The sequence below is a fragment of the Colobus angolensis genome, unplaced genomic scaffold (genome assembly GCF_000951035.1).
Source record: "Colobus angolensis palliatus isolate OR3802 unplaced genomic scaffold, Cang.pa_1.0 Scaffold134, whole genome shotgun sequence".
NCBI classification, from domain to species: domain Eukaryota; kingdom Metazoa; phylum Chordata; class Mammalia; order Primates; family Cercopithecidae; genus Colobus; species Colobus angolensis.
Window position 1 is genome coordinate 5,649,106 of NW_012114422.1, and position 9,846 is coordinate 5,658,951.

The 9,846-nt window shown below is 36.1% G+C and overlaps 1 long non-coding RNA gene across 1 annotated transcript in view; it reads right to left on the reverse strand.

Annotated features, from left to right (window-relative positions):
* LOC105506273 overlaps positions 1–9,583 on the reverse strand; it is a 133,987-nt gene extending 124,404 nt beyond the window's left edge. The window contains exon 1 of the long non-coding RNA XR_001000903.1: positions 9,460–9,583. This is a non-coding gene — a long non-coding RNA (uncharacterized LOC105506273). The remainder of the gene's footprint in view (positions 1–9,459) is intronic.
* Positions 9,584–9,846: the final 263 nt, after the last annotated feature.

Below are 9,846 nucleotides of genomic sequence, written 5' to 3' on the forward strand. Positions count from 1 at the left end.
TTACAGAGGTGAGAAGTCAACATCACTTGCCCTTGCTTGCACCTAAACACATCTTGTTAACACTATATGCATGCATTCCAAACGTATAGACTACGTAATGCCACACGGTAAAGCTATGAACAAATTGTTCTACTTTACCCTCTTAGTCTTTCTTCTCACTGAAGAGTTTAGAATTGACACAGTGTAAAGTCAGGTAATTCTAATATTGCTAATTAAATACACAGAGTCACATTTTCTACAGTTAGCAGTGATGTTTCTTAGAATTACCAGTGTTACAAATGCAGTTACTTCCGTATTGTCAATATAACTCACCTGTGTCTATTACATGAGTAACCTGGTCAACTGATGAGATTGCTATTTGAGTCAATGCATCTTTATGTAAGTACATATTAAGCCATATTACAACATAAAGCAATTGGTTCCCTCATGTTGAACGTTATCATATGTAATTCTTACTATTTCCCAGTGAATAGCCAAGGAATTTAGGCAATCGAAGCACCCACGAGGCCTTCATCACTCCTTTAGCATCAGTTCTAAACTGAATGATCTGAGAAGTTCTCTGCAGTTTCTGTGTGAACCTAAGAATAGGACAGTGGTGTAAGCGCTGCCAGATGTGCTTCTACATTTGGAATGTACATAATGCAAGGTTTTCTTGAAGAAATACTTCAACTAGAAAGTAGGCAAGAGTACGTTGCATAAAATCAAGACAGTATCTATAAATATAACAACATAAATTCAATAGTATATTCTGTGTAGTGCAAAGAGAGGTACTATAGTATGGTGTTTTTGTATATAATTCATTGGGTCAGACTGCATAAGGTGGATTATCTCTTCATCACTTAATATTTGTGTGACCTTAACTAATGGCTCCTTTACTTTGGACTTTAATTTCCTTATCTTTATAATGGAAATAATAATATTTATTTATGTGAATATCATGGGTCTTCCAAATAGTCCAACAACTTCTTCATGTCTATGTCCCCTGGAAGTAAGTTCAAGGCAAAACCATTTTTCTGGTGGGAAAAAAAAAAAAAAAATATATATATATATATATGACCTGATTGATTTCTGGAATTTATTTTAGTCAAAGAGTAGGATGCATGCATATGATTCTTCAGTTTCTCTATTCTTGTGATAACCCAAAGTGGACCAGGGAGAAAGAACAGAAAACAACTCCATACACTTTCAGGCTTCCATCCTTGATCCACAAATGGTATTCTCTTTGCTTCTAAACATTGTTTCTCCTGATGCAGTTAACCTTCAGTGATTGTCATGGGCCATGGCTAATCTGTAGTTTAGGGTTCTAATTCAACCACTTGTTCATTTGTGGGATGCTCATACAACCCTTTGATTAAAATGTTACTTAGGCCGGGCACATTGGTTCAAATTTGTAATGGCAGCACTTTGGGAGGCCGAGGCGGGGGATCACTTGAGATCAGGAGTTCGGGACCAGCCTGGCCAACATGGTGAAACCTCATCTCTACTTAAAATAGAAAAATCAGCTGAACGTGGTGGCTCATGCCTGTAATCACAGCTGCTTGGGAGGCTGAGGCAGGAGAATCACTTGAACCCAGGAGGTAGAGGTTGCAGTGAGCTGAGGTCATGCCACTGAACTCCAACCTGGGCAAGAGCGAGACTGTCTCCAAAAAAATTAACAAATACATAAAATAGTTAATTAAAGATGAAGTTTGACTATTACAACTTTCTTGTCCTTGTATCAGGCCTATAATCATGAGCAATCTGTGCTCTCTGACTACTTCAGAGGAGAAGCTTATTCTTCATAGTGTTATTTACATCCAAAGAATGTTTATCACAAGTGAAAGGCAACATTAGACTCAGCTGTTTTTTTCTTACTGAAGGAATAGTTATGAACTCTTGGAACTTAAATATTCCATTTCTCAGTAATGGCTAAAGTTTAGGGCCCCATTGTCTTGCCTTGAGAATTTTAAATATGTTATTTCTGATACATATTTTTGCCATAAATTTATGCTATATAAGACTTCCTACATTTTCCCCTTATACCTCATGCTTTTGTTTTTGTTTTGCTTTGTTTTTGTCTAGATTCTCAAAGAACTGATTCTTTTTCTTGAAGTCTAGCAGTTTTACTGAAATACATATTGATCATTCTGAAACATTATGTAGTTTTCTTTTTTTAATGCAAAAAAATTTTTCTGAATAATACATTTTAGTATGTGTTCTGCTCCCTTGCCTGATTTTCTGCTTCAGAAATTTCTATTAACTCAGAATTTTATTGTCTACATTTAATATTCATTACTTTGTGGTGAAAAACTTATATTGCTTTTATATTTTGCTTTTTCTTTTCTTTTTAACTTTTATGCTTCTTAATGCATTATTATTTTTGTAATGCACTCCTGAGTTCTTATTTGTTTAATCTTAATTTCTAAATACTTAAAAAAAACCAATTATTTCTGCATTCCTGCCACCCATTTCAGATATTTATAACTTTCACATATTGTATTTTCATATGTCCTATAAATATCTTAATGTTTCTTAATCATCTTGAATAACAAGTTAAGGTCATGATATTTTTAGCAGATTTTTGGTGTGACTATACAGTGTTAGTAGCATAGACCTTCATAATTTTCTATGAATGCACGTGTTTGTGTATCTGTGTGTGTGTGAAATTAGTTTCTGTATTTTTTAGGCAGAAGCTTGATTCAGTAGCTTTTCTGAATTCACAATATTTGCTTTTCTATTGTTTCATGTAATGTTAAAAATATGGGTTCCTCGACCCATAGCTAAGGTGACCTTCTCACTTTAAACAACAGCAAAACTGTACACATTTATAAGTGAACTGTTTTCTGGTGCTGGATAACAAACAGCAAAGTGAAAGAGGCTGGATCCATAAGTGAGTTCCACATTCACCCAAGGTTTTACCTTTTAATGCATTCCTAGTCAGGAAAGCAGATCCCAAGCTGAGCCTAGGTGCATACATGGGAAGATCAGAGCTTCTCAGTTCGCAAATTTGTTAGGCAGGTTTTGGGAAATGTAAAATTATACAGAGGAGAACCCCCACCCAGAAAACTGTGAAGGGATTGTCCTAAAGTCCTTGGCCAAAATCTTGGCTTCTGGGAAGGCCATTCATTGAGGCCTCTGGGAAGCCTAGCAGCAAGTCGTTGTTGATGCATAGAGAATCAAAGGTTACGCATTTCTGAAGCTAAAGCTCTGCCAGAGCAAAGAACTCTCATGAAGCAGTTAGATTATTTAATTGAAACTTACGAAGGCAATTTTGTCAGGCAACTAAATTACTAGTGGATACTCCTGAATCTGTTCAAGGAGATTGTGTGTGTGTGTATGTATGTGTGTATACATACATTTGTATATGTGTGTGTGTGTATACATATAATATATGGGAAAAACTGCAATAAGTAGGAACACATCAAGGGTTGACCCGTATGTTGGAAATAGGGGACAAGGACTTTGATGCTACCATTATAAATATAAATACAGACATGAAGAACAGTGTCGTCCTATTGGTTGAATAAGACTCTATAGAAATAGAATCTATTAAAATGAAAATTCTGTAACTAAAAATCATAATACTGACGAACAATTGTATATTGATTATGTAATATACCATATTGAGAAGCTAGAAAGCCAATCCACACAAACTGAAAGTAGAACAAAGGGTAGACATTAAAAAATGAAGGTAGACATTAACCAAGTTGGAAACATTAATTTAAGTTTACAGATAGAACATATTAGTTATTTTGATAAATTCCTAACATAGTTGATCAACATAAAAAATGAAAAAATAAATAATCATTAGAAATGATGGAGGTACCATTAGACATTGTAAAGACCTTAAACTGGTGAACAATATGAAGAACACTGTTTACATTAACAAATTAAATAATTTACATGACATGAACAAAGTTCTTGAAAACTCAGTTTAGCAAAGATGATACAAAAGGAATTTAAAACACTAAAGGGCCCTACGTCACTTTAGAAGAATTATACTTTTAAAACATTTTGCAAAAAGTCTCAAGGACCTGGTGGCTTCATTGGTATATTTTGTCAAACTTTTAATAATGAAAACATAGTAATTTTATAAACTTCTTTCAGGAAATAAGGGTGAATTGTATTTTATTTATTCCATTTAAGTCACTCAAAAATAAAATATGAATTTCTTAATCAAATTGTAAAAACATATAAAAATTTTAACACACTAAGGCATGGGTTTATCCCAATTATGGAAGTTTGTTTTAATATTTTAAATCAACCAAAATAGTCTTGCACATTATCAACAAAAAAATTTTAAGAATTATCTCAACATATTCAGGAAATGCAGTGACAAAATCCAAAACCAATTTATAATTTAAAAAAAAATTCATAAAATAGCAATAGAAATTAACTATAAGGTTAGAATAGATTGTGTATAATCTACAACTAAGATTATTATTGTTAAAATATTAGATGGTTTCTTTTAATTTGGAGGTTAAGAGTATGTTATCTTAACTTTTAACTTTTCCTCCCTCCCTTCCTTTCTTTTCCTTTTCTTTTCTTTCTGTTTTGTTTCGTTTCTTTTTTCTATTCCCTTTCTTTCCTTCTTTCTCTCTCTTTCCTTCCTCCCTCCATCCCTCTCTCCTTTCCCTTTTCTCTTTTCTTTTCTTTTCTCTCTCTTTTTTTTTTTTTTTTTCAGGGTCTCTGGCCCAGGCTGGAGTGTCATAGCTCAATCATGGCTCATAGCAGCCTCTACCTTCCAGGTTTCAGTAATCCTCTTACCTCAGCTACTTTCGTTTTATTGTGTGTGTGTGGAGACAGGGTCTCACTATGTGGCCCTTTCTGTTCTTGAACTCCTGGGCTCAAGTGATCTTCCTGCCTCAACCTCCCAAAGTGCTGAGATTACAGGTGTGAGGCCCTGCGCCTGGCCCATCTTAATATTTATATTCAGTATTGCGCTAGAAAGAACAAATAGTGACATAATCTAAGAGCTAGAAAGGATACAGATAGAGAAATAAGTAAAAACTCTTTTATGTGTGTATAATATGTCTGTGTTGAGAAAATGCTAAGGATTCTAATAAATGTTTTTTAGTAAAATCTAGTATATAATAATACTTTTCTTTTTATAACCTAGCAATAAAAACTAAAACAAAAATTATAAAAATAGTCCTTCTAACAGAGGAGGAGCACCATCATCTTGGACAAATACCGCCACTTTAAGTTCCAGCTCCCTTTCTAGTCTCACGCATTTCCAGGAAATCATGTAGAAGCCTCTCTTCTAACTACAAGCAGCCAGAAAGAGCAGACAATAAAACACAGACAAGACAGCTCAGGCACAGAGGGAGGTGGGGGAAAAGTCTTTAGGGTAACTGCCAAACTCCACTCTCATACAATGAGCCTCAGTAAAATGGTGGGCCTTTATAAGCACATTCCTTTCCCTTCAGATGCACTAAAATAGGAAATCTAAAAGCAGACTCAGGGAGTATGTCTGCAGCTGCAGAAACATGTATGGGAACAGACACACAACTCTCCCTCCCAGTTAAGCACAACAAAAAGACACAGAAGCAGTCCAAGCCTCTGATAAACATTATTACCTTGAATACTTACAAACTCTTAGTCTGAGGCCGGGCGCGGTGGCTCATGCCTGTAATCTCAGCACTTTGGGAGGCCGAGGCGGGAGGATCATGAGGTCAGGAGTTTGAGACGAGCCTGACCAACATGGTGAAACCCCGTCTCTACTAAAAATACTAAAAAAAAAATAAAAAAAAAAAATTAGCTGGACGTGGTGGTGTGTGCCTGTAACCTCAGCTACTCCGGAGGCTGAGGCAGGAGAATTGCTTGAACCCGGGAGGCAGAGGTTGCAGTGAGCCGAGATACCGCCACTGCACTCTAGCCTAGCCTGGGCAGCAGAGACTCCATCTCAAAAAAACTCTTAGTCTGTAATAAAGTGTGCCTCTGATCCAACTCTGCTAGATGCCCTCTTCAAGGGCCACCTTTCGTGATTCTTTCCTCTTTCTTTAATTCTTACATTTACCATGGGATTCTATCCTTGAATATTTGTACAGAATAATGTACTTTCTAACAACAGTTAAATATTAGATGAATATTATTGTTGAATCATTTTATTTTGATTGATATAAAGATACATCAATTCACAAATGATAACAGCAGTGATGCTTAACCCAGTAGTCTCTAATAGCTCATTTATTTTTGACCCACTTTGAAGTATAAATTGAAAATTGGTGTGAGAGTAAAAATTGCCTTTGAAAGCAAGGCTTCTGCAGCTTTTATTAGAAGCCCTTGAATAATAAGTGAGTTTTGAGATGTATACATTTTCTTCTTTTTAGAAATTATGAAGGCAATTTCCTCAGATAATACTAAAATAATTTTAGAAAATAATGTGGAAATGGTAAAAGTACATCTAATACTTTTATTGTAACCTGAAGCTATTCTATGAATATATGAATTGTCATCATTTTCAGTGTTCTATGATTAAAGAATAAAAATGACTTAAGGATAAAGGGTGCATAGTGCTTCATAATATTTAGTTGCCAATTACATACATTGGGAAAAAGGGATCAGGCTAACTTTAAATAAATTGTAATGTTATTATTATAAGCAATTGTATCTCTTAATTTCCCACATTTTATTTTAATAATAGACTAGATCTCAGCCTCAAAGAGTTTTTGAAGGGGTGGCCTGCCCCTCCACACCTGTGGGTGTTTCTCGTTAGGTGGAAGGAGAGACTTGAGAAAAGAAATGAGACACAAAGTATAAAGAAAAAGTGGGCCCAGGGGACCGGCGCTCAGCATACAGAGGACCCGCACCGGCACCGGTCTCTGAGTTGCCTCAGTATTTATTGATCATTATCTTTACCATCTCAGAAAAAGGGAAGTGGCAGGATAATAGGATCATAGTAGGGAGAAGGTCAGCAGTAAGACATATGAATAAAGATCTCTGTGACATGAATAAGTTTAAGGAAAAGTGCTGTGCCTTCATATGAATATGCAAACATCTCCATAAACCTTTTTAGTGCACAAAGAGCAGCATTGAGCTAGCAAGTCCCACCTTCAGCCCTAAGGCGATTTTCTTTCATCTTAGTAAATAGAACATACAATTGGGTTTTACACCAAGATGTTCCATTGCCCAGGGATGGGCAGGAGACAGATGCTTTTCTCTATCTCAACTGCCAAGAGGCCTTCTTTCCTCTTTTACTAGTCCTCCTCAGCACAGACCCTTCACAGGCATCAGGCTTGGGGACGATCAGCTCTTTCCCTTCCCACGAGGCCATATTTCAGACTATCACATGGGGAGAAACCTTGGACAATACCTAGCTTTCCTAGGCAGAGGTCCCTGTGACTTTTGGCAGTGTATTTCTCCCTGGGTACTTGAGAGTAAGAGAATGGTGATGACTTTTCACAAGCATACTGCCTTCAGGCACTTGTTTAACAGCACCCTGCACAGCCCAAAATCCTTTAAACCTTGAGTCACCACAGCACATGTCTCTTGCAAGGACAAGGTTGGGGGTAGGGTCACAGATTAACAGCATCTCAAATATAGAACAAAATGGAATGTATCTCTCTTTCTTTTACCCACAAGTTTTCATTCTCAAAATTACTTAGAGATCACTTAATCTTCATTTACAGTTAACCCTTAATGTCACATCAGTATTAATCTTACTTGGAAATAATTATATTATTTTATCAATTGAATATAAATTAGAATACTTTTTAAAACAAAAGCTGAGCATGGTTTTATTTTGTAGCTAAAAATGTAATTTAAGAATCTACTATTTAATTGTTTAATCTAAAATTCTCAAGCAGTATGTCTACCATATGTAATTGATTTTTTATTTTACAGGGTGTTTTGATGGGCAAATGTTTTGAATTTTGATTAATTTCAGCTTATCAATTTCTTTATTTTATGATTGCTCTTTCAATCTCCCTAAGAAAATTTCCTACCAATGATTACAAAGAAAATTCCTTTAAGACTGTATAGTTTTTTAAAGTATCTTGCAATTTATTATTCATTTTCAGTCTGATTTGATTTTTTTAAGTTATTATATTCTTATATGAACTTTAGAACTGCTTGTTAATTTTTACTACAAGCCTTCTTGGATTATATAATGAAGCATTGGAACTACCAGTCATTTCACGGAGAACTAACATCATAACGATATTGCGTCTCACCAAAGTTTGGTAGTTTTCAGTGTAGTGCTCTGTCACTTCATAAGTTAAAGATATTCCAAAATATATATATATATTTTAATCTCATGGTAAATGTAAGAATTAAAGAAAGAGGAAAGAATCATGAAAGGTGGCCCTTGAAGAGGGCTTCTGGCAGAGTTAGGTCAGAGGCACACTTTATTACAGACTAAGGGTTTTTTGTTTTTGTTTTTTGTTTTTTTGAGATGGAGTCTCTGCCGCCCAGGCTAGGCTAGAGTGCAGTGGCAGTATCTCAGCTCACTGCAACCTCTGCTTCCCGGGTTCAAGCGATTCTCCTGCCTCAGCCTCACATATCTCTCTTTTGAACAGCAAGCATTCAAATCAGGGTTCAGTAACATCATCAAAGTGTGAACAAGAAGGCTGCTAGAGCTGGCAGTGTCACCAAGTCTGCTCAGAAAGTTCAGAAACCTAATGAATGTTATCCGTACACCTACCACCCCATCGTAATCAGTGGAAATATCTCAGAACTGTTTGTCTCAATTGACCATTGAAATTTTCTTGCACCACAAAATCATTAAGCTGGAAAGAAAACTCAAACTGGGAACTGCTTGGGGCAAACCTGCCTCCCAATCTTTTCAAAGTCATCCCTCTGCTCCCTGAGATAAACACCTATCTGATTGCCTCCTTTAGAAAGACTAAACAGAAACTCAGAAAAATGCAACCTGGAAATCTCTTCCCCGCTTTGAGTTTTCCCACCTTTCTGGACTGAACCAATATTCATTTTACATATATTGATTGATACTTTATGTCTGCCTAAAATGTGTAAAACCAAGCTGTGCTCTGATCACCTTGGGCGCATGTCATTAGAACCTCCTGAGGCTGTGTCATGGGTGTGCATCCTCAAACTTGGCAAAATAAACTTTCTAAATTAACTGAGACCTGTCTCAAATTTTCTGGGTTCAAAATATCTATCTAGGCATAAGCAGAATACAAAATATGTAGAGAAAACAGATGTTTCTGAGGAACTTTGTTACTAAATATAACCATGACAATTAATTGCATTAATACCACTTTCCAATACACTAAAAATCTAAAATTCTGTCCTACAAAGAAATCACAGCATGAAGGCATTATTTAAAACCTCTTCTTTTTCCATTATTTTGTCAATTTCTTTGAACCATCTTTAATGCTAGCTGAGATTCAAATTTACATAACAACCAGTAACTGTCTAGTTGTTCCCCAATCTCTTCACCTTCTAACATCTAAATTCAGGGCTTTTAAAAAGGACTTGAAACATTGGTTGAAGTGAGAGATGGTGGTGGAGACTTACTTATAAGTGACTTTTTTTCTTCCTGAGGAGGAAATATAGTCTTCTTCATATACCTGTTGCTTCCTTCCCTCTCTACCTTAGGTGATCCAACTGTAACCATGATACTCTCCCTTTCCCCCAATGCAAGGAACGGAACTGTCTATGACATCAAAATCACAATTCTATTACCTCACTGCGCTGGAGGCCTTAGAGGAAGGGGAAGTTGTGAACAGCCCTGGGCTCCTCTTAAGCTTTGCAAAGTGTTCTGGATAGGGCTAATTGCAGAACCAAGAGAGAAAGTGAGATAGAAAGCCCCTAAGGAAAAATTTCTAAACATACAAGAATGTGACCACCCTCTGGGCTTACACAAACAACTTATCTGGAAAACCCCCAGCCGTTTGAGGTTGC